Source organism: Felis catus, chromosome B4 (genome assembly GCF_018350175.1).
Source record: "Felis catus isolate Fca126 chromosome B4, F.catus_Fca126_mat1.0, whole genome shotgun sequence".
NCBI lineage: Eukaryota > Metazoa > Chordata > Mammalia > Carnivora > Felidae > Felis > Felis catus.
The window spans coordinates 13418664-13443381 of NC_058374.1; the positions used below are offsets into that span (position 1 = coordinate 13418664).

The 24718-nt window shown below is 46.6% G+C and overlaps 1 protein-coding gene and 2 long non-coding RNA genes across 8 annotated transcripts in view; 2 read left to right on the top strand and 1 right to left on the bottom strand.

Annotated features, from left to right (window-relative positions):
• FRMD4A (FERM domain containing 4A) overlaps window positions 1-24718 on the bottom strand; it is a 659116-nt gene that overhangs the window by 384815 nt on the left and 249583 nt on the right. The gene's annotated exons all lie outside the window — the stretch shown is intronic.
• LOC123386444 lies at window positions 13811-14910 on the top strand. Its single transcript, XR_006600311.1, has 3 exons — window positions 13811-14024; window positions 14480-14630; window positions 14716-14910. It is a non-coding gene; the product is annotated as an uncharacterized LOC123386444 (long non-coding RNA).
• LOC109501330 lies at window positions 19213-22118 on the top strand. Its single transcript, XR_002159306.3, has 2 exons — window positions 19213-19349; window positions 21691-22118. It is a non-coding gene; the product is annotated as an uncharacterized LOC109501330 (long non-coding RNA).

Consider the following 24718-nt stretch of genomic DNA (forward strand, 5'->3'; position numbering starts at 1 on the left):
AGGCTAATTCCAGTAGAACTTTTTTTGGTATTTATTTCCATGTATTGGACCCTGTGTCCTACATCCATCCATCTATCCATTCGTCCATCCATCCATCCATCTATCTTTCTGTCTGTGCATCTATCCATCTGCCTCTTTATTATCTATGTACATATGTATGTACCTATCATCATCTATCTGCCTGCCTATCTATGTGTTTATCCATATACGTATCAGTCTGACTACCTATCATCTATATATCTATTCCTTGTTGACCCTTGATGAGCATGATGGCTCTTGAAAGTCAGGGGAAGGATGGGGTCTGCCTTGCACGTTGGAGTCCCCTCTATCGATCGTTTGCATTGGCACCAGTATCCTGCGTGATGGGAAGAGCCCTGTCCTGACAAGCCCTCCAGGAGTTCAGGTGGTCTTTGGAACACAGTGACGGAAGGAAAGTTCACAAAGAATGTCCACGTAATTTCCTCTCATTAGCCCTTCTCTTCTTAGCTTTACGTCTTCTTTCATATGACAGTTTTCTGAATATTTGAAGATGTTTTCCTGCCTAGACTTTTCTTGCCTGGCGAACCACTGCTGGTCCCTCCAATGCCGTCTGATCTAAGTACACATTCCAGATTGTCCATGCCTCTCCTGGAGGGCAGTGACAGGAACCGCTCATGACTCCAGAGATGGCTGAGTGAGCTTGGACTCAGACAGCACTGCTGCTTATAGAGTTCAAAAAATTATAGTCCCAGGAGGGGAGCTAAAGTCTGTATCATGTTCTTGATAGTTTGAGCTATGTGTTGGCTCAAGGGGAGTGTACTTTTGGCTAAGTCTTCTGTGCCTTTTCCCCAGTTTCCTACACACCCGGGTGGTTAGCTTTCCTCTCTTGGGCTCACCCACTGCTCCAGCTCCTGTGGTCCTTTTGGTTGCTCATTCTGTCATCAAGAGATTCCCCATTGTCCAGGCTTTGACTCATCTACCCACTGGTATTGCCCCACTGAGGAGTGGTCCTACGAGCGCGTGAGCTAATCACTGTGAAAGCTGCCACTGGAACCAGCACGTGTAAAACCACAGAGAGGAGTGACCCCGTTCCCAACAGGCTGGGTGGGAAGCCGAGGAATAGCAGACATGATGCTCATTGGCCAAAAAGGAAACAGTTACCGAGCATTTGCTATGTGGAAAGTTCCAGGTCGGCACTTTATAGGAATCCACTCACTCAATCCTCACATCAACCCTATGAAATAGGTACTATCGTCCCCAGCGTGGCAGACCCCTCTGCTGGTGCCCACGCTCAGCCTCTGTGGGCTTTGCTGCTAACAGCTGGCACCCGCTGTCTGCCTCAGAGGGTTGCCCTCGGGCTGCCAGAGTTGTTTTGCCAAAGAGAGAGAGCCAGAGGTGCACAGAAATTTAAGTCCACCCTGCCACCGTTGCAATGATCCGAATGCCGCCAGGGTACGCAGGCCTGGATCCCTTTCCTCAAGAGAGGGTGAGCTCAGAGATGCAATTTACACTCCAGGGCTCCCCGGAGGATCAGGCTGAAGTGGGGACTCCACGTAGAGTCTAACCCTCAATCGTCTTCTACGCCTACCCATCCTGCTTACCTACTCCTTGCTAGCTTTTCCTGGGAGCCCTTCCTTAATTCATCACTTTCACTAGGATCCTTGGTTCAGGGTCTGCTTCTGGGAAGCCCAACCGGGAACTCAGTTTTGTACACGAGGAAATGGAGGCAGAGGGAGGGTGGGTCACAGTGCCGGTTCGCACAGCGGGGATGTGGGAAAGCAGGGGACGTGGGTCCAGGAGTGGGGGGGGGGGGTGCGGGCTCTGATGATGAGTCTCCTGCTAGCTTGTCTGGAAAGGGCGAAAAGGGAGGGCAGGGGTGAAGCTGGGAGGTGTTGGGAAAAGCCTATAAGATAAAGCTCATTTATGAGGGAGCCGGTGGCTCTCGACCAGCAACTTCAAAGCCTCTTTCTTGGAAAGTCCCCAGCATTTGAAGTCCATTCACTTCCCCAGCTGGTTTTACTGTCACAAAGGTTGTTCCCAACTCTACCTATTTTTCCCACGGGCCCTTGGCAATGGCTCTCTGGAGGCTCTGTGTCCACGGGGAGAGAAGAGCAAGCGGTGTGACTGCCTCGGGCCGACTCCCCACCTGTTACTCGCTCTTCTCCCCATCGGACCGGCCGGACAGCCCCATGAGCGCACGTATCAGCCCAGTGCCCGGAAAGCATGGCTGCTCCAACGCTGAACTGTCACCTCTTACAGAGAAAACAAAGACCCTCTCCCCCCAACCTTCCAGCCGGTAAGCTGGGAACAGGGCCAGCCCCATTTTATGTTTTCCATAAGTTTCCAAACATGTTCATTTCGGCAGCAGCTTTTGTGGTGATTATCTCATTAGGGTCTTGGCCTCACAACACTTTTTTTATGATGGGTTGAAAAGAGTTTATCCTCTGCAGCTTTAAAAAGTAAAAAACAAAACAAAGAAAAACCAGGCGATAGTTTTACTGGAAATTTTTCACTTGTGGGAAAATATCTACTTGGCCTCTTGAGAGGTGCCATCGCCCACAGTTTGGATTTCTGGGAGGGGACTGGCCCAGCTCCACGGGGCCGGAGCTCACGGACGGCGCAGATGTTCAGGTAATTTCCAGACCTTGTTTTGTTCCATCCGTCCTCTTTAGGAGCCCAGGATTAAACCTCATGAGCCAACAAGCTCCTGATTGCTTGGTATAAATTGCACGGATTTTTCATGGAACTGGAATAAATCTTGCTCTGTCCTGACAGAGGAGGGCTGCCATTCTCTAGGTGAGGGGGGAACAGTCGAAATGGCTCTAGAATGGATGGCAGAACTGTGATTGTATAACCCAAACAGCTAGCATAAATAGTAAAACTCGGCTGCGGGCACAGATGGCTGCTGGGGGCGTGTTTATAGCAGGGGCCCAGAAATAGCTATAAAGGAGAAGCCTCTCGAGTAGTAACAGACAGCTCTTCCAGGGGGCACGCCATCGAGGAGGTATTCTCGCTCCTGTCTGAAGTCCCGGAGGCCTGAGGGCCCACCGTCACCCAGGAGAGAAAACGCGCTATGTTCACAGAGCGCACAAAATTCATACCTCGGGTACTCTGTGCCGCACAGATATGACAGGAAGTGGAAACAGCAAAGGAAGTGGTGAGATTATCAGGAGCCTAATTAGGGAATTTTGTGCTGGGCACTGCAGACTTGCAGAGAGAGAGCCTGAGGACGCCGCCATCAGCACGATAACTGGCATCAGCAAGGGGCTACTTTGCGAGGACCGGAGCAAGACCTGGGCAGGAAATGTAGAATCAGGCCAAGGAGAGGGGGTCGGGGCCCAAATCAGGATGCGCCAACCCAGCCACTCTGTGCTAAAGTCTTCACCAACTGCCCAGAAAGTAGGTTATTAGTTAAGGCGGAATCATACTTCAATTAGGCTTGGGTATTGGGTTTTTTGTTTTTTCTGTATTTGTAACTTTATGAACTATGCCAAGTGCTTCTTTATAGCGTGGGTTCAGTACCTTTGCAATAAATCATTTTGTCATTGTTTCAAATCCTTGAGTTCCCGGTTTTACTAAAGAGAAGTACCCAAATTAAGTAACAAGGAAATCACCCCCCTTGGGTTCTGACCCCATAGATCAGCAAAACATGAAATGACACCAAATGTATCAGAATTTCGAGGCATGAGACTTCCAGAAAATGAGGGAAGAAGTTTAGACTCCTAAAAGTCTTCTTAAAAGGATATCCTTACATACTTAATTTCTTAAGTAATTTCATCTTTTAAAAATGCATTCAAAAGCAGTCAGGGGCTCCCGAGGGGCTCAGTTGGTTAAGCATCCGACTTTGGCTCAGGTCATGGTCTTCTGGTTCATGAGTTCGAGTCCCGGGTCGGGCTCTGTGCTGACAGCTCAGAGCCTGGGGGCTGCTTCAGATTCTGTGTCTCCCTCTCTCTCTGCCTCTCCCCTGCTCACATTCGGTCTGTCTGTCTCTCTCTCAAAAATAAATATTAAAAAAAATAAAAAAAAACAATCAGCTGATGTGTATGTATGTATATACATAGTATCCACTGGAAAAGGTATCTTGCATACAGCGTTCAAAAAAAATGCTACCATAACTTGATTTTAGAGAAAACAGCTGCATGAAAACATTGCACTGTGCATGTTAAGATTTTTTTTTTTTCTGAAGAGCATCTTTTCCTGAGCTGATTTTTCCAGCCCTAGTTCCCCTATTGGGAGATTTTTCTATGTCTACCTCATTCCAATGAGGTCATCAAAGTGTCCCGTCTCCGTTTCAGATCAAACTCTCTCAGTAGCTGAAGAGGAATTTGGCCTCTACTCATTTGCCTTCCAGTTACTATATCGCTAAGATATTCAATGCGTGTCTTTAAGTCCCCATCTGGAATCGCCATTGTTATTCACACTCACTCACAAGATAATTGACACAGGATCGGGAGCACAGCTCTTCTAGGAGGGACAGCTGTCCCCTGCACCAGTAAACTCAGCCTCAGACGATTTCATTTTCTAGCCGGGGAGAGCCTGTCTTCTGCTCGCCACCACGTCGGGATCTCTTGATCTCCACCACAATTAAAAGCTAAGGCAGGGTGATTTTAAACTCCTGACACATTCATCTGTCTTACAGCAAGCTAATCAGGCAGAACTTGGCCCGCAGTTTCACACCCCAAGATACCCAGGTCCCTCATGTGTGCTCCGTGTTGTATTTGCTGTTGGGGCAGCAGTCTGTGCAGACCCAGGAAGACAGAGGCTAGCTGAATATTCAGCACTGTGATTCTTGACCGCGTTGAATCAAGGTGGCTCCAACCTGCCCGTGGACAGCTGCTGAGAGAGTTTTACCTGCAGGTGACACCGGACAGTTTGATGACCTCAGGCACAGCCCGTCACAGTCCAGTTTTCTCCAACGGGACTGGGAGGGACTGAGGCCCAGGAAAGCATCTTCCTGCAAACGTGGGCAGGATGGGAACAGACTCGGCAGGCCGGCTCTAGCTCTCCGATGACAGGGACCGTGGCTTACGTCCACCGTCTCTCTTGCACCCAGCTCGGAGCCTAGCTCACAGTATGAGTCGTTGAGTGCAAACCTCAGCAAAGCTGGAGTTTTTAATGATGACCCTCACTGTTCCTAGTTCAGTGTGGAATCGTGTGGTTCCTCAACAGCTCAGTGGAGGACGCTACTGGGGTCCACGAACGGTATTGAGCAATCGGAGGTGTGCAGCTGGCATGGGGGAGGGAGTCTGTTATCAGACAGTGGGGTCCTGGGACCAGCCGGGCTACAACGGTGGTAGCACTTTACCTTGGAGGGTATCTGGCAAGAGCAAGGTGGGACCAGAGGGTGTCAACCGGTTGCCAGGATGGGGGCTCAGGTCTAGGGAATGGCAGAGACCCCTGTTTGGAGACGAAGCCAGAAGTCAGGAGACTCCCAGCCCTGAGAGCTGGGGTATGAGATCAGCGTTAGAAGCGCAACATGACAGACACGTTGTCGCCGTGTCCAAGAGCGTCTGCTGCAAACAGAGCTCCTAGCACCACTTCCATTAAGGTCCTGGGGCCGGGGCCCGGGACGCGCCGTGGACAGGGAGAAGTGGGGAAGGGGGGCGGGCAACGTGACGATGTGACAGCGTCTGCACTCCTGATCCCCGCGAGGTCGACTCTCAGCTGCAGGCAAGACTCAGCAGTTTACAGAACTTGATTTACCTTTTTCACTTGACTACTACAACTGTTTTCCTTCCCTCTGAACAAAGTGCATTAAGGTTAAAAACCAGACAGCATATAAATAAACTAATTGACAGCATAGGCACTCAGATTTTAGTGTCCTTTCATAAATTTGAAGTATTAGAGTCTTCCCAAAGCAGAGGCCGTGTAGACCCCAGGCTTTACCTGCTTAGAAAAGTGACCCTAGGTTTAAAAGGGTGGAAGGAGGGTCCTTCTTGATTGAGAAAGGGAGATGACATTTATAGAGAGAAATTAATCAAAGAACAATGACAGTTACTCTTTGAAGTCATCATGAGACGGATCCACTCATGCACCCACTCACACTTACACACACACACACACACACACACACACACACACACGCAAAGTTGGGTCTGAATGAGTAGGACCTGGTTGTAACCACTATTTTCTGCAAAGGAAATATGTTTATAGGCAATAATAAAATGTCTCTGGTTTCGACAATATGACGAATACAACCAGGATAGAAGTGATCGGCAGAGCGTTCGGAGGAAGTGTGACAATAAATCTTGCATTTCATCTTTTAGTGAAAACAAGGTGTTTCCTTAGGCTGCAGTTAGTTATTAGGAAGGCGCATCTGAGCCCACAGATCGAGGAGGGATTAATTCGCTGTTCGATATCCTGGAATGTTCAACTGCACTTGCCTCTGAATGCCTTTCAAGAGCTGTCCTCTTTTCCCTCCTGCTCACTGCCACCTAGTGAATTTACAAGGGAAAGAAACCAAGGCTGGAAAGGAAACGGCTTTATGGGGGGCCTTCTAGTGCAGATTTTAATGCGTATTGGAGTACGAAGGTAAAGGCTCTTGCCAAGTGGCCACGGCTGAGGTAATGAAGTCAACCCACCAGAGGAGAACACATAAATGAACGGTCCAGAGGAGGCTTCTGAAAAGTGCGGGTTGAAGTCAGCAAGCCATGACAACACAGGGCTTCTGATCAGGACAGTCTGGCTCGGACAGAATCAATCTGTTCCTTTGATTGCCCCTTGGTTGACCCCAAATGCAGGGCATGTGGCGCTGCCCACCCCGTGCAGATGTTAGGTGCTGGGTGTAGGCAAAGGGGTTTTGGATGTCTGTGCAGAAGCTCCAGTGGGCAAATGAGGCATTGAAACTATGTGAACGAGGCCCCCTGGGGGGACGATCACAGAAGTGAAGGAGATGTAATGAGAATGGAAATGTCATCATGTGCAGCTTCCCCCCATCCTCAACTCTGTCTTTGGCCAGCCTTCCCTCACTGGGAACATGGAGGCTGTGATCTCGTGAATCGAGAGCAGGCCAGGGTAACCTCCTACGCCCCAAACCCAGACTCAGTCGGCGCTTCTTCCTCCATCACTCCACACACAAGACGGCAGGAGAGAGGCGGGCACGGGGCTGACGTAGTGAGCGCTGCATGGCCCCATCTGGCCATCCTGGAAAAATGCCACCTCTTCCTGAATCTACCTGGTTGCTCTCTATGTGGGAGCCTTCAGCCCTGCCCAGTGTCTGCGTACATGCAGGAGAAGTGGGTTGCTCAGGTTCAGGGAGTAACACCTGTGCTGGTCCCTGGAAAGAAACACTAAAGAACTGCAGCCGATACTGCCATTGGAGTGTGTGTGTGTGTGTGTGTGTGTGTGTGTGTGTGTATACATGCACGTGGGTGTGCATGGTTGTATATGTGTGCGCGTGCCTGTGCATGCGTGTATGTATGTGAACACTAATGGGATAACGACACTGAGTCATTTATTGTCTTGTACAATGTCTCTGAAGGGCGAGTTTTATTTTTTTATTAAAAAATGTTTATTTTGAGACAGAGAGAGAGAGAGAGAGAACGAGCAGGGGAGGGGCAGAAAGAGAGAGAGAGAGAGAGAGAGAGAGAGAGAGAGAGAGAGAGAGAGAGAGAGAGAATCTCAAGCAGGCTCCACATTGTCACTGTCAGCACAGAGCCCGGAGCAGGGCTCAAACCCACGAACTGTGAGATCATGACCTGAGCTGAAACCAAGAGTCAGATGCTTAACCCACGGAGCCACTCAGGTGCCCCTGAAGGGTGAGTTTTAATGACTATGATAGTTGACAAGAGAGTAAGGCTGATTGGCTCAGAAACTAAGAAAAAGGACCCAATGGGTTTAAGAATTAAATGAGACCAAAATGAAACTTCCAGATTTATGTGTTCACTTAGGTGATCGCTGACCATGCAGCTCATGACATCCGTTCCCCAGGTGTCCTCCAGAGAAAATCTTGTCTGCCTAGGAACTGGTTCACATTTTAAAGATTCCACCTGTAACTGAGTGCTTCCTGGCAGCCACCACTTCACACTTAAAGGGATTTGCCCCACTGAAAAAAATGGCGAGATCATTTGGCATGGGGCCATTCACTGATTTGATGATATTTGTATTGTAATTACAACGGTCAATTGAAATGGAATGCTTACACTGTCCGTGGGGACATAAGCTATTAACAGAGCAATGTCTAAAGAGCCTAAATGTATTGCAGGAGGCACTGAGGTTGAGTTATCTTACATACGCACTTGTAAACATAATCTCAATGTTAGTACTTTGCAGTCTATGGGCCAGTGTTGTTCACTGGATCCATTTCTCCATTTCATCGTTCCTATCCCACCTGGTGTATCAAATCCTTATTTAATACGAAGGAATGAAACGAAGACCACATGTGTAGGTGTTAGCCCATACACGGTGTGGCACGTAATTAAGCATAGCTAACCTGCTTTCCAAACAATAACCAACTTTTCTAGAGCTTAATAACACTGGACCTCTTCCAGAGGTTGGTGGTCCCATCACAGGGCAAGATCAAAGTACACGAATGCAATGGCCAGAGCACCAGTTCTCCATGGATCAATAAAACCAAGAGAACAGGAAGATTTGGGGAGTAAAAATGACAAACTAGAACACTCTAGCACTGCCGTGAATTTGGATCATCTGTGTCCAATTGAGAGTCGCTGTAAAAATAACCCACACCATCCTGTTCTTGGGGAAAAAATAGTGCCAATCCTTAATTAGTTCTTTCCCTAGCAGCAATTACGTAGAGGGACTCTGTGATCTCCAAATCCCACTAGATGTATGTAGGGAGTTGACTTAGAAATCTTCTGGGCACTCTGGGAAAAATTACTTTTTAACCCAACTTTTCAAATAAGCTCTTAAATATTAGATACTTCCCTCCAAAGTAACAAAAGATAATTCACTTAAAGAGAATAAGTTTTAAGCAACTCATTTTGTGTGGGACTCACTCTGCCCATGAAAAGAGGCAGGTCTGGATTCTGCTGTCCAGGGATTGGGGACCCAGGGGGGACACATTGGTCTGAATCAAATAGGTAGTAAAACAGAAACATAACAGCAACACACAATTTACCACTCATCCAGTGGAGGTCATTAGCAACACACCATGGTACCTACCACAGATTCTTTATGGGTTAGAAGAAATGTTAGGAATGCAACTTTGGAAAAATCTTAATTGTTTAAAAGAGAGCCTAATGAAATTTCAAAAAACTCCTCCATTCTGATTCTCTGCAGTCTTCTGTTCTCTGGTTGACAGGAAGGACTAAGGCAGTAAGGAACATTAATTATTATAAAGACAATGAAGGAGCTACTATTTATTGAGCACTAACTATGGGCTAGGCAACTCTATTATAATTCCTTTGTGATTCATCTCTTTGTGATTCATCTCTATAATCAGTCCTCATTTTTATAATATCCTTTAAGATAATACCACTGCAATGAATTGAATGTTTGTATTCCCCCCAAATTCATGTATTTGAAATCCTAACCCCCAAGTAGATGGTACTAGGAGGTGGGACCTTTGGGAAGTAATTAGATCACAAGGGTAGAATCCTTATGAGTGGGATTTGTGATGTTATCAAAGGGATCCCAGAGAGCTCACACGCCCTCTCTCTGCCATGAAAGGGTGAACGAGAAGTTGGTAGTCTGTATCATGGAGGGGGCTTCTCACTAGAACCCAACCGTGCTGACATTCTGATCTTAGACCTCCAGGCTTCAGAACTGGCAGAAACCTCTGTTGTTTATAAGCCACTCAGTCTATGGTATTTTGTTACAGCAGCTCGAACTAGCCAAGGCAATCATTATCTCTGCTTTACAAAGGAAGAGGGTTAATGTCCAAGGCTAACCAATTAATACACAACAGAACGGAGATTCCAACTTTGAACTATACAATCTCAAAGTCAGTGCCCTTGATTGAAGAAGCTATGGATATATTATATTTTAGATATTTCATTACGTATATAAAATTTCTTTTCTATTCCCATTTTCCTAGTGCAGGAAACCCACAATGGATAGTCTTTAAACTGGTTACCTTTGGCTCCTGACTTCTATCTCTGCTCCAGTAAATCTATCGTCCAAAGCTGCCACTAGTAATGTTCTTAGAAATGCAAATCATATCACTCTCTCCAATATCCAAAAGCTCTCCATGGCTCCCTTCGCTTGACTAATAAAGTAAAAACTTCTGAATTTGGTCTTCAAGAATCTGAAGCTTCTGAATTTGATCTCCCTGATCCAGCCCCACGCCCTATTTGCATCTCTCATATCCATCTGAACACTTTTGTTCAATGTACAAAACATCTAAGACTTCTGTGCATGTTCTGGCCCCCAGTGTGGCTTGTCTTCTGCTGGGCAGTAGGGCACAGTGGGCATGAATACGAGCCCTGGAGTTGAACTCTGCCTCCTACCAGCTGTGTGACCTCGGACTAGTTGTGTAACATCTCTAAACCTTGCTTTCTTCATCTGAAAACCTGCATTGTTGAAGCATCACATGAAAGAACAGATGCATTGTACTCAGCGGAGTTAAGTATCCAGTATCCAGCACACTCTATCTGGTAAATGGAAGCCATTTTTTTCCTCCTTGGGAAGTTCTCTGCCCTTTCTTACTTAGATCTGCGTTTCAGGGGGTACCTCGCTCTAGCTCCATGAAATGTCATGCTCCATTCATGTCAGATTCGTGACCTGACTTTTGGCTTAAGCCCCAAACCCACATCGATGGTTCAGCTTTCCCTTGGTCTTCCAAATGGCATCCAGTAAAACAGTCTGTATGGTCTAAATTTACAGGGCAGGGCCAGTAGAGACGTCAGAGGCAAAAGAGGGTAAAAATCAGAAAGTTGCATAACAATTATGAACAAAATAGCTAATATTTATCGAACACGATGCGTCAGGCCCTGCTTTAGGTGATGTAGATGTATGTGCTTCAAAAATCTTCAAAAGATTGGTATACTTTTTTTTATTATTTTTTTTTATCTTTTTAACGTTTATTTATTTTTGAGACAGAGAGAGACAGAGCATGAACGGGGGAAGGTCAGAGAGAGGGAGACACAGAATCCGAAACAGGCTCCAGGCTCTGAGCTGTCAGCACAGAGCCCGAGGCGGGGCTCGAACTCACGGACCGCGAGATCATGACCCGAGCCGAAGTCGGCCGCTCAACCGACTGAGCCACCCAGGCGCCCCTAGATTGGTATACTTTTTATTAGCCCTCTTTCGTAGATAGGGCATGGTAAAGGTCAGAGAAAGTATGTAACTTTTAAGTGACAGAGCCTGATTTGAGCCAAGGCAACCCGGCTTCTCCTCCATCCATTGTCTGGCTCTCCCTTCAATTCCCCATCGCTGCCATTTACGCAGACTCTCAGGTTATCACCCCACAGGTGCCAGCCTTGGGTCCTGGTTTTATAGTCAGCTCAGCCTTTCATCTGTACTCATGAATTTAAAACCACTTAATGCATGTGGCAAGGGAAACACTTCATTTGCCATCACTTTTTTGTTTGAAGTAACATCCGTATTGGAGCTTCCGAGAATTCATTAGAAACCTTCAGGTGTGACCAGAGCTTGTGAGAAATGCTGGACACTTGGGGAGAAATGCTGACCAAAATTCCCTGCTGCACGTATTTCCAGATTGTTCTGTCATTATCTGCAAGGACAGGCTGGGTCTGGGTTTGGGGAACCTGAGATGGGGAGATATTTTAAGAAGACTGCCCTACCATATATCTTGCCTCCCTAAAAATCAGAATAAATGAGATAACTCACTTTTTCTATATGCAGTGACCACCTAAGATCTGGGATGTTTGATTTCAAATACTTACTGGGTCTCATGATCTGCCACAGTTTTGAATCAACATGAGAAAAATCTAAATCTCTCTAAGATTTTGAAGTTGAAATTATTGAAGATTTTTTTTTTTGGCTGGAAATAGAGCATATTTTTTTTCTTTGATTGATCCTACACTTTACAGACTTTCTAAAAAATCAGAAAAAAATAAATTTCTAAGGGAGAATCAGTCATTTGTACATTATTATAGAACTCTGAAGTACAAGTGTGGGGTGTTGGATCTGCTTTTTTAACTCTGGGCTATATAACTTTTATTTTTTAATTAATTTTTTTTATATTAGAGAGAGAGAGACAGATGAAATGTGCATGCGATAGCGGGGAAGGGGCAGAGGGACAGAGAAAATCTTAAGCAGGCTCCATAATCAGCATGGCGCCCCCACACAGGTCTCAGTCCCCTGACCCTGGGACCATGACTTGAGCCAAAATTAAGAGTTGGATGTTGGACCAACTGAGCCACCTAGATACCCTGTGGGCCTTGTAACTCTGGGCAAGTCTTTAAGCATCTCAGAGCCCAAGTTTCTGGATCTTCGTTATGTGATCCGGACAGGGCAGTGGGGTTTAGACTCTTGACCCCAAATTCTATGGGTTCCTGCAAGAGCTTCTGACTTTCCTTCTCCCTCCCCCACCCCCCTGATATCCACCCAGGTTTCTACTAAAACAGCTCTGCTAGGGTTGCTGGGGTGGCTTAGTCGGTTAAGCTTCCGACTTCGGCTCAGTTCACGATCTTATGGTTTTTGAGTTCGAGCCCAGCGCCAGGCTCTGTGCTGACAACTTACAGCCTGGAGGCTGCTTCAGATTTCACATATTGGCCTCTCTCTCTTCCCCTCCCCTACTCATGCCCTCTCTCTCTTTCTCTCTCTCAAAAATAAATATACATTAAAAAAATTTAAACACCGCTCTGCCAGATCTGTTCAATGTTTCACATAGTAAGAATCCCCGTAACGTTACTGTTAAAAAATATTCCACTTAAAAGCCAAAATGTTCGAAAACCTCTGGGCTAGGTGACAGCTTGGTGAAGCTAGATTGCTTCTCACTGGTGATTTTATAATCCTGTTGTTGGCCACGCGAGATCTCTGGCAGGCTATAGGCTCGCCCAGAACTTCCCACCTTGATCCTTCTTGGGGGCAATGAAATCAGGGGAATGGGCCCGCAATCATTAATCTTGCTGAAACGCTTCCCAGGTTTTTTCTTCAAAGTCACTTGCCACACAGTTAGTCTTATGAGAAGGTAAAAATAAAGGCCTATGCAATCAGCTACTCAAAAGATCCTTCCCCAGATCCTTACCGGTGACTGAAACTCCAATGAAATCCATTTACACTTGATTCCAAGTGAGGCGTGAATTGGTTTCAGCAGATCATTTTGAGACAGGTTAAGACAGGAAATAGTGACCAGGGATTGAAGGGGAAAGGACTTCAGGTGAAGGGGTTCAGGGGACACCAGGGAGGCATTTTTCCCACTTGATGTCCTATTCATATCTGCACCTGCTCAGCATGGCTGCAATCCCCTTGCCTGAGAATTTCTACTTACAGGACTTAAGCCTGACCTCTAAGGCGAACACAGCATAGCACACTCTCCCTGAGAATAATGCCCACAAACTATTCACAGAGCAAATCACAGAAGTATATTCTCTTCCTCTTCCCTTCTTCATCAAGGTCATTTTATCTTATTTAAAGCGTATCTCCCACCAGATACTGGATGACCATCATCTCTCAACTATTTCTAGAATGAATGAGAAAATCAAGCTGCTTTTACTGGATGGACCAATCCATGTACTCACACGTTTTTAGGGAACAGAAGATGCAGGTTTCCTCCCAGTTAAGCATATTTGGGGGGAAAAATGCAAAAGAGCTCAGAAAAAGCAATGGGGAAAGAACACAGGTGGGGCAGTCCACCAAGTGGAAGATTCTTTGATGAGTGACAGACCGAAGGTCCTGCACTAGGCTTCAGTAATAAACATTCACAGCATGTTGTTTAATCTCTCTCTCGAGAGAAAGGCGGAATCATTTCCTGCTCATTTCTTATTAACCAAGCTTTTGATTCCATGGGTATGTCAGGGCACCCTGACCAAGGATTATCAAGACCCAGTTGAACCTCACATAATGCTTAAGACATCAGCCTACCGTATTACAATCCACAGCTTTAAAAACCTTGGAAATTAAGGGACTTTACATGGAAAAGGATGCCTCAGAGAAGATTTCCCTCAGCTACACTGTCTTCTGTAAGTTTTCTAAATTTTATACACACCAGATACCTGAACTTCAAAAGCTTACTCAATTGGATTTGGCTTCTAGTACAATATTGTTAAGTCTTAGAAAGAGACAGAAAAGGTTTTGCAGAATTGTATTCTTGGAGAGAGTGGGGCTTGGGTGTTCCCATTCGGCATGTATCCCTTAAATAGATCTGACAGCTCAATTTTCCAATATGATATGCGGGAAATATGAAATTAGCTCCCAATTATAGCCGGTACAATGATTATGTGCACGGAGGTTTCACACGGGGCAACTTGTCCTTATTTTCCTGAAGCCTTATTTTCTAAAATTCCAAACCCAGCCTCGAGAAAATCAAGAGCTTGTTTAAAAAAGTTAGGGTGTGGGGCATGCTAGGATTTACTCTTTGTTCTCTTCGGGTGTCTTGCATATCTGCATTTCTAACACCCGCTTCCCCTTTATGCAGGTGATTTGGCCAACAGCGGGCTCCACCCCAGAAGGGTTGGAAAATGCAGCGTTGACCCCAACATGCTTTCTGCCTTTCTGACAAAGGTGCATTTTAGTCAGACCAGCAAAGGAGCCCATCCAAAAGGGCAGGCAAAGGCATTCTCATGCAGGTATGTTCTGTGACTGTGCTTTGCCACCTAGTGGGATGCCAAGGACAGTCTTCTCCGACGGCCTTCTCCCTCTTCTCCCTTACAGCAGTTGGGAATACAGAGGGGATGCTTCAATCTCAAGGACGCTTTTTGGGTCATGAGGTGATGCGGTGAGGATGATGGGACAGCGAAATACAAGAGGCCTGGGTCCCTGCTGACCATGGAGCCTGCGAGCCAGTCCTGGATTGCCCACGTGCAGATGGATGTTTCACGAAAGAGAAATAAAGATCTGTCCCGTTTAAGCCGCTACTAGTAACCCTGGTAGACCTTACTTTTCTATTATAGGCAGCTGAATGCCAACCTAACTGCTATAATTAGTATCTTTCCAATGTCAGGTTCCAGTTAGTACACAATTGATAAATTAAGGCAGCACCTCTGGGCAGGGGTGGGGAGGGGGGAGGCTTACCATGTCTGACCACTCTTGGGGCCAGGATTTTCACTGGAACGGTTAACAGGTAAACAGCTATTTATTTTCCTTCCTTCCTTCCTCCCTCCCATCCTTCCTTTCTTCCTTCTTCCTTTCCTTCTTCTCCCGGCCCAGGCCCCAAGTCTGTGCAGGTACCCCAATCTGGCATGTGCAGAAGAGTGAAAGGAGATACAAAGCCAAGAGACTTTCTCTGACCACTCTTGGGCCACGGGCCGGTCTCAATACTGAGAATGATGAGGTTGGAGCATTTGAAACTGCCTTTAGCCAACCTCTGCTGACCCATGAAGCTGGCAACCCCATGTGGTTCAGCTTACTACTCTGGCTCTCACTGTCTGCTTCTCTCCTGTGAGCGGCAAAACAAAATCATCTCACAGCATCCTATCAGAACAGCGATCTTTAAGAATTCTCCAAGTTGCATATGCTGTAGGAGCAGGGCTGAGAAAGGTGTCCTTAGATTACATCTCGAGGGAGGACGACCAAGCATTCTTAGGGTTTAACGGACCTGACCTCGGTGATACCAAGCCCTTCCCCATAACTTCTGGCGCCCTCCCTGTGGGGTGTTCCTCCCATCGTTCCGGCTCTTCACATGGCTCACTCCCTCTCATCTTCACAGTCTCAGCTTGAATGTCCCACTTACCCCCCACTGAGCCTGGCCCGTGAGAAATGGGGCATCCTAAGAGCTAAGAGTGTTCTTAAGAGCGTTTTTACAGTTACCTCTTTTCCTTGGGCCTCCTTTTTAAAATGTTTATTTTTGAGAGAGAGAGAGAGAGAGAGAGAGAGAGAGAGAGAGAGAGAGAGAGCGCTCATGCATGCAAGCAGGGGAGGGGCAGAGAGAGAATCCCAAGCAGGCTCTGTGCTGCCAGTGCAGAGCCTGATGTGGGGCTCGATCTCACAAACTGCAACATCATGACCTGAGCCGAAATTGAGAGTCAGACGCTTAACTGACCAAGCCACCTAGGTGCCCCACCTTGGGTCTTCTTTTAAAACAATTTTTTTCCAGCTCTATTGAGATATAGCTGACATATAACATCATGTAAGTTTAAGATATACAGTGGGATGATTTGATACACTTATGTACTGCAAAATGTTTGCCACTAAATACAAACACACACACACACACACACACACACACATATATAGCCTACCCTTTACATCACGTAGTTCCTGTTTTGTAGTTACGGTAACAACATGGATGCCCTACTCTCACTGCAAACGTCAAGTATATAACACATATTGTTAACCATAGTCACCATGCTATACATGGAATCCCCAGAACTTAGTCATCTTATAACTGGAAATTTGTTCCCTGTAACATCCCCTTACCCCACCCCAAGCCTCTGGGAACCGCCATTCTACTCTGTTGCTATGAATTCGACATTTTTAGAATCTACGTAAGAGGGAAATCATACAAGATTTGCCTTTCTCCGGCTTATTTCACTTGGCATAGCTCCCTGAAGTTCTGTCCATGTTGTTACAAATGGCAGGCTCTCCTTTTTGTCACTGCTGAACAGTATTCCGTCGTGTGTCTACACCACGACTTCTTTATCCATTCGCCCCTCAGTGGACACTAGGTTGTTTCTGCATCTTGGCTACTGTGATTAATGCAATGAACATGGGGGGTGCAGATAACTTCTTGAGAAAGTGAATTCATCTTTTTCGGATGCGTACCCAGAAGTGGGATTGCTGGGTCAAATGGTAGGTAGTTCTATGTTTATTTTTTGAAGGAATTCCATACCGTTTCTATAGTGGTGGCACCAATTTATATTTCTACCAAGTGCAAGATGCTTCAAGCTTCACAGCCTCCAGGTATTCATGTCCTTTCTGAATTGAATAGGAAATATGGGCTGAGAAAATGCTGGCTCAGTAAAAGCATCTCAGAAAACACCTTGGAGGCCATAACAATGGGTGAGATATTACACCCTGCACAGGCCGGGAAGGATTCATTCATTGATTCTTTCATCCAGTCAACTCGTTAGCAGGGCATAAGGGCATAATGTCTAGTTTGGCTCACTGTGCTATGGAAGTTGCAAACAAAGTGAAAGATCTGTAAATGAGGAGAAGGGCTTAACAAAAGGATGGGAAATTAGTATTTATAAGGAAAGGCAAATGGAATTATACACGTCTCTTCTAGAGAAAGAGAGAGAGAGACAGCTTGAGCAGGGGAGGAGCAGAAAGAGAGGGAGAGAGAGAATCTCAGGCAGGCTCCACACTGACGGCACAGAGTCCAAGGCAAGGTTTGAACCCACAAACCGCGAGATCATGACCCGAGCTGAAATCGAGAGTTGGATGCTCAACGACGGAGCCACCCGCGTGCCCCTTCACTGTTGTGAATTCTTACAAATGGCCTCTCTTCTATGCTTAAATGTTCAATCCATGAGCGACTGAAAGTCTCATCAAAGGTAGATGTGGTGGGGCTGTCAGCATGGAGCCTGGTTGGGATTCTCTCTCTCTCTCCTCTCTCTCTCTGCCCCTCCCCCCGCCCCTCCCCCGCCCCTCCCCCCACCCCCCCACTCTGTCTCAAAATAAATAAATAAACATTAAAAAGAAAGTAGATGTGGTAAAGAAAAATAAAAACAACTATGCACAAACATTGCTTTCAAATGTATAAGCAGGATTTTTTGAGAAGGCTGCTAAGATTTTTCAATCTAGCTTAAAAGGCCAAATAAGAAGAAATGGCTTTATAAAAAGAATGGAAATAATTCACTTGAAAGGAAGAGAAAAATGTCCTTCGCTCATGATCAAACACGGAAACGAGGCGGTGAAGATGTCAGTGACATTCTTATCTTTGAAAACAGCAAATGTGAGAGATTTTATAAACTGTAAAGTGATCTGTAAGGTTCCCCTCTTTTTTATTATTCAAGAAGAGAAAACAGAAATATACATTCTGGACAACTGAAATGGGCATCTATTTTTTTTTTTAAGGCAAGGTTGGAAGACCTTCCAAGGAAGGGCTCATCAGTTACCTGAACTACACTGAAGCAGATTTCTCACTTATTTTGAAAAATATCTATGAATCTCTGTTATTCTGAAAATCAAAACATAGGAAAAAAATTTTTTTTGCCATTGTTACAATGATTTTAATCTGCCAAACATACATCTTAGAATTCTCATAAGCAGTTACTTTTTTCTGTTTGATGGTTAATTAAAAAAAAACTGTGGTAAAATACACATACCAGAAAATTTGCCATCCTATTTTTAAATATACAGTTCAGTAGTGTTAAGTACATTCACACGGTTGTGCGACCAATCCCTAGAACTATTTTTATCTTGCAAACCTGAAACTCCATACACGTTAAACACCAACTCCCCATTTCTCTGTCCCATGGCCACCATTCTACTTTCTGTCTCTGTGAGTTTGACTATTCTGGAAACCTCAGGTACGAGAAATCATATAGTATTTGTCTTTTGGCAACTGCGTCATTTCACTGAGCATAATATCCTCCAGGTACAGAAGCAATATTTTAACTCTTATTTACTTCTGTTTTAACAAGATCACAGGCCTCTAGGCTATGGGGTTCCCTGAGGCGTGGATCCATTGAGAATGATGATAGGATATACCACGCCGTGATCTGGCTCGTGATTTTGTTGTTGCCACGGGATAGTTAGGAAATGCACACGTGTCCGATGTCCAGCTCAGGGACTGCTCTGGTTTACATAGCCTTTCCTCCAAGACAAGGGTTACTTACAAAGCAAGGCTGCCCCTTCCCTGAATGGATCCCTAAGCTTGAAAGGCTATGTTTGGGTCTACTATAGGAAATATCAGAGTATAGAGATCACTAATAAAATCGATATTAATTAATTAGGTCATCCGTAGAAGACATCTTTACTGAGCATAGTAGGTATCTACCACAGGCAAAGCCATTACGTCAGGTACCAAAAAGAATAAGGCATGATCCTTGCACTGAGAAACTGGAAATCTCATTGAGAGAGAGGTAAACACAATAAAAAAAAAACATCAGGTATATGCTGTAGAGTGAATATTTGCTTCCCCCCCCAAAATTCACACATTAGATCCTAACCTTACGGTGATGGCATGCGGAGGTGGGCCTCTGGAGGTGATTAAGTCATAAAGGTGGAGCCCTCATGAATGAGATGAGTGACCTTGTAAAAGAGACCCCTGAGAGCTCCCCTGCCCGCACTCCAGCCACTTGGGGACACAGCAGAAAGATGGCTGTGTATGAGCCAGGAAGAGGGTCCTCGCCAGATATCAAATCTGCCTGCACTTTGATCTTGGACTCCCAGCCTCCAGGACTGTGAGGAGTAACTTTCTGTTGTTTATAAGCTGCCCAGGTGCTTGTGTTCTGTTACAGCAGCCTAAATGGACACAGTTTATAGTAGTGGCATAAGAGATTGTCTCAGGGTTCTACAGCTAATTGACAGGTTGATGACTAAAAATGAATCGCTCTGTGCTCTGGGGAAGGAGGACGTCCTGTAGGCAGGCAGAGCTGAGACCGGGCTGCCACGAAGCCCCTGACACACTGTAGGTGTTCAATGATTACTGAAGGCAGGAAGGAAGGTTAGGATCTGAAAAGGCAAAGAGAATGATGTAAGAAGTTTGTGGCCTGGGGACCGGCGTGAGCAAATGCTCTGTGTGGGAAAGCTCATGAATTATCTGAGAAACACTAAGCAGACGGGTTTTGTCAGAAGGAAGGGGACAGCCATGGAGGTGCCTGAGACCAAGGCCGGATAGGAGGATGTGGGCCCTGTGGGGGAGGGCTTGGGGCAAGCCAAATCTGTTCTTGAATTTAATTATCTAAGTAATTAGGAGCTAGGAAGATCGGCGAACAGGAATAACATGATTAATGTGGCATTTTAGCAGAATTAATCTGTCAGGTGTTTGTGATGGATTAGTGCAGGGAAAAGGGTGGAAGACAGAGACGTTAAGAACCTTTGCCGTGGTCTAGTTGTGGCCATGTCTGCGTTTCTTCTCAGTCAACGTCAAAAGAATGAGATGGCCTTGAAGGGATAACTGTGACTCTCCTGGGACTGCACCATCGCTATACTTTGGGTTAGGCTTACAGGAAGCAAATGATTAAACTTTATTTCTTTCCAAATCCAAAAGGACATCCTATTTTGCACCTTCTATCTCCACCTTCATTCAATGGGTGTAATTATTATAACTAGGGAGACATACAAAGGGGTTATTAAATAGTGGCTCTGTGTAAGTGCGTGCTAATTGTGAAATACACACCAAGAGGGAGGCCATGGATGGCCTGTCATGGCGGAGGAGAGGCGGAGGGGGAGAGGAGCTCCCATATCCGTATAGATTTGTACTTATCCCTTTTAATGACACTTATGTTCGGCGATACGTTCAGGGAAAACCAGCTCAAAGGGTGCCATGAGGGAGGTGCATTGATTTTCATCCCATTTGCCATCATTATTGAATAAAATGTCCCTATAAAAATATGTGCCTTTTTAAAAAAATACAACTATACATAAGAAACCCATTTTCAGAAATCATTTGTTGCCTTTCCTTCAAATGATCCAAATCAAAGACTAATTAGTAAAGCCCTCATTAGAAATTATATATATATATACACACACACACACATACACACACACACACACACACACACACACACACACACACGCTAGTTTTTCTTCTTTTTCAGCAGGTTTCTATAATTGAAGAAATCACCCTTCTTTCTTAGCTGAATAGTCTGGGAGTCAGACGTCCTTGACCTCTGGGGTCAAGAAGGTCTGTTCTTCTGTACCCCACATAGCCCCCAACTCATCCTATCTCCAAGGATGCTGAGGGCTACTATGGGTTAGCCAGACTCCAGAGTGTGGACTGGGCTACAGTCTCAGCAGGTGGTGCCTTCGAAGGTACAGCATGCTTGGGTATGGTGTCCTTGGGACATGTTGTCTTGTCCCCGTGGCTTCTCTGAAAGTTAACCCCTGCCCGTTGCCTACTGTGTGTCCTAACAAAGATTCAGCTCCCCTCAGCCTTGGGGAGATTTGTTCCCCTTTCTCCCTCTTTCTCTGCTTCGGCTCTTCTCTCTGTGCGTGAGCTCTGGGCTGCCACAAGCCGGGTCCCGCTCTCCGAGATGGAGGTCAGATTTTGAGAGCATTTTCCGGACTGGCTTCCGTCCGACACCACTCACAGCAGCCTGGCTTGAGTACAAGAGTCCTCTGAGGCAGGTGACTCAGCTTCCTAGAGCTCTGCAGTGGGACAGGAGAGCACAGCCCCGCTGGCAGTGACATATTCCTTCTTTGTCCTTGGCTCTCTGTGCATATCTTTTCCTAGAGATGCTCATTTGGAGGTGTGGTTGGGTAAATCTGAGTTCCCCGGCCAAGTACTATCTTGACCTTGCCCCAGTTGCTTGTAACTTTCCACATGTGGCATTATCCTAGATACTCCTTCACCTCACTTTTCAGAGCTCACTTCTCTGGAAACACACACACCTCAAACAGAGCCGGGGACTAGTGATAAGAACCAACAGAAGTAGCCTAAATCCGTGCTCCAAAGACTGTGTCTACAGGGGGACTCCTCAAGCCCTCGCTTGGAACTGGTTTATTCTTATTTTTAGATGCAATTCTAAACAGCCCATTTTTGTTTCCTTAGTCCTTATCTATTTATAACCTGTTATTTAGGGAAACAGACCCACAAAGAGCAGAAGAAACGACCACGGACAACGAGGGAGCAGCCAGAGGAATGTTTCCAAGCGGGAACAACGGTCAGAGAACTATCAGCTGGAAGAAAGGATAACCACATACTTCTTTGCGTCGACTAAAATTTTTGAGAAATATAAGAGGTAAGAAAGCGGGGAGGGAAATCTGAGTATACAGAGTCAAGCCCCCTTCAGAGAGTCTCTGAATGCCACAGACCCACTGGCCGCCGTCTGGGCTTACCAGCGCCCCCTGGAAGCTGCCACGATTAGCACAGGCCCCGTGATGTCATCTGCACACTGATGCCTGAGGAAGACCTCTGAGAGCACTGGTCAGAAGGCACGAAGGAACTACGGAAGGAGAACGAGTGGGTGCAGAGGGAGATGATAAATAATCACCTACCTACCTGCCTGTGAGAGTCTTGACGTGTACTTGACTCATGCACTCACCCACCCGGCAAACATCTCAGACCACCTTGTACGTCCCAGGAATCGTGCTGGGTTCTGGGGCTACGGTACGAGAACCTGTCTCCGGGAGGCTTATAGTCTAGAGCAGCTCCGTCGGGAAATCCAGGGTGCAGTTTTTACTTAAAGCCCCTTAGTTCAGATGAAGCACTTTGCAACGTACCTCAGCCGCGCGCATGAGTGGCCGCTGGGCCGAACGGCACACGCAGGCCTGGGCGTAGCTGGCTGCGCCTTGATCGCTGCATATGCAAAGGTCCCAACCCGGTTTTGATTGGTCTGTTTGTAGCTTGCCTCGCAGCCCTCATAAAGTCACAAACTACGTAGGAAAAACCACAAATAATTACTATTTTACCTAGTTAGAGGTACTGCGATGAACCTTCCAGTCCTCCTACCACAGACTGAGGTGTTGCTTCTATGACTGTTCTCTCCTCTACCACACCCACAGAAATCAGTATAAAATTCCCCCGAACCCCAGCCCACTGTCTATCGGCATCTCTGGCTATACCGTAGTCTCTTAAAAAAAAAAAAAAAAAAAAAAAAAAAAAAAAAAAAGGAAATACCTTGCCCACAACAGACGCTCAATAAATATCTTCGAATGAAAGACTGAAGAAATTATTTCGTGAATGTTATCCGCACTTATCGATTTCAAAGCACCAGGAAAACAGCACCAGTATTCAGAATCACTTTAGATCTCGGAGACTTGGCTGTTTGTCTCCCCAGGCGAGCACCGCTTTCGTGCATGTAAATGCAGGGGTTGGTTATGAAAATTTCATGCCCTGCCTCATTGCTCTGTCCTATTAGGAAGCAGAGCCGACACAGGACATGTTTCACCCCAGAAACGTGTGCGGCATCCATTAGGAAGACCCAAAACGCTGCCGCGACAGCTTGCTTTTCGCCTCAGATTCAAGGTAAGGATGCACATCGTGGGTGGTTTTTGCCTGTCCGTTTCTCTGTGAAGATCGAATTGGACCCACTGGAACCGGCGGGCTGAACACACTTCATCAGGAGTTACACCCCCTGTGTGTTGCATCTCCGCTGAAAGCTCATGTTGAGAATTACCCCGATAACGGGATCCACACCGCTGTGATGCTGTGAGAAGCCCCAGTGGCAGATGGGTAAAAGGGAGCCTCGGATGGCGGGATCCTGAGACAGAAGGAAGCCTGGGGGTCCTCGAACCCAGCTTCCTCACCGTGCAAAAGCCCCATTTACTGCAGCCTTGTAAACAAGCAGTAAACAAAAGCCATCTCCTAAAAACATTTGGCCAGCTCGCCCTTCCCCCATAAATATGAGGGTGAACTCAGACCAGCGCCTGGCACGACTTATAGCCACCTGCCGTAAATTATTCCCGGTCTTTAGAATGTAGGTAGTGGCTATTGGCCAAGCCGACCTAAGCCACCTCAGGAACGTGGATGCAAGTGCTCTCACATTAGATCCGACTTCATGCCAAAGTTTCCTCGGGCTCCCTTCCTCATTCTGGTTTTGGTTAAAAGCATGGCCCTGGGGCCATCGGGAGAGTGCGCCCGGCAGACCCCCTACAGCCAAGGGCACAGATGATGGGGGGCCGTCTGCTGGGCCATCGAAGTCCCTTGCTGCGCGTGCGCTGAGGCCTCACCTCGTGCAGGCTGTCCCCCGCCAGTGACCGAGTGCAGGGCAGACACTAACAGGGACCCGTTGCTGGGTGACGCTGTACTGTCTTACGGCCAGTCTGGGCGCCAGTGCTCACCGTGGCTTAGGCACTGCGTGTCTGCAAAACAGTTCAGGATGCTTCCACCCAAACTGAACGGCAGACATTTTCGTCTCACAGTTTTGGGGGCTGAAAGCCTGAGACCAGGATGCCAGCATGGCCGGGTGAGGAGCCTCTTCCGGGTCACGGACTTCTCCTTGTAGTCCCACATGGTGGACGGGGCTGGGGGTCACTCAGGAGCCTCATTTATAAGGTACTAATCCCACACATGAGGGCTCTCTACCCTCTTGACTCAATTACCCCCCAAAGGCTCCACCTTCTACTATCCTTACACAGGGAGAATTTTAGCATATGAATTTTGAACGGGGGGGGGGGGGGACACAAACATTCAGACCACTGCATGCCCTCCCCTTCACTCAAGGTCAGACTTACTTGGCCTTTGGAGAAGGGCTCTCTCAGTCTCTCGCAGTTTCTCCCTATCTCCTTTCACGTGGGTAATTCCCCTAATAAAATCCTTGCTGTGTAACCCGGTCTTGGCATCTGCTTCTTACAAGGCCTAGAACTCACGTGGGCTCCTTTCCGGCGCCCCAAGAGAAGTCATGAGTCCATTATAAGGCAGGGCCTGAACAGGGCCTTGCACACAGAAGGCCCGTAAGCCATATTGGCTGAATGAATGAATGAAAGACGTTTACACTCAAAGGAGGTAGCCCTAGCTATGAAGATGAATCTTTTTATGACATTGTCCCAGTGACCGTCTGCTGGCTTCCTTATCGTGGGGGCCACTGCCCCCACACCTGAGGAAGCAGAAGTCCCATTTTCTGAAGGTGATGGGAACTTCTTCTCATGCCATGGGGGCTGCAGTGAC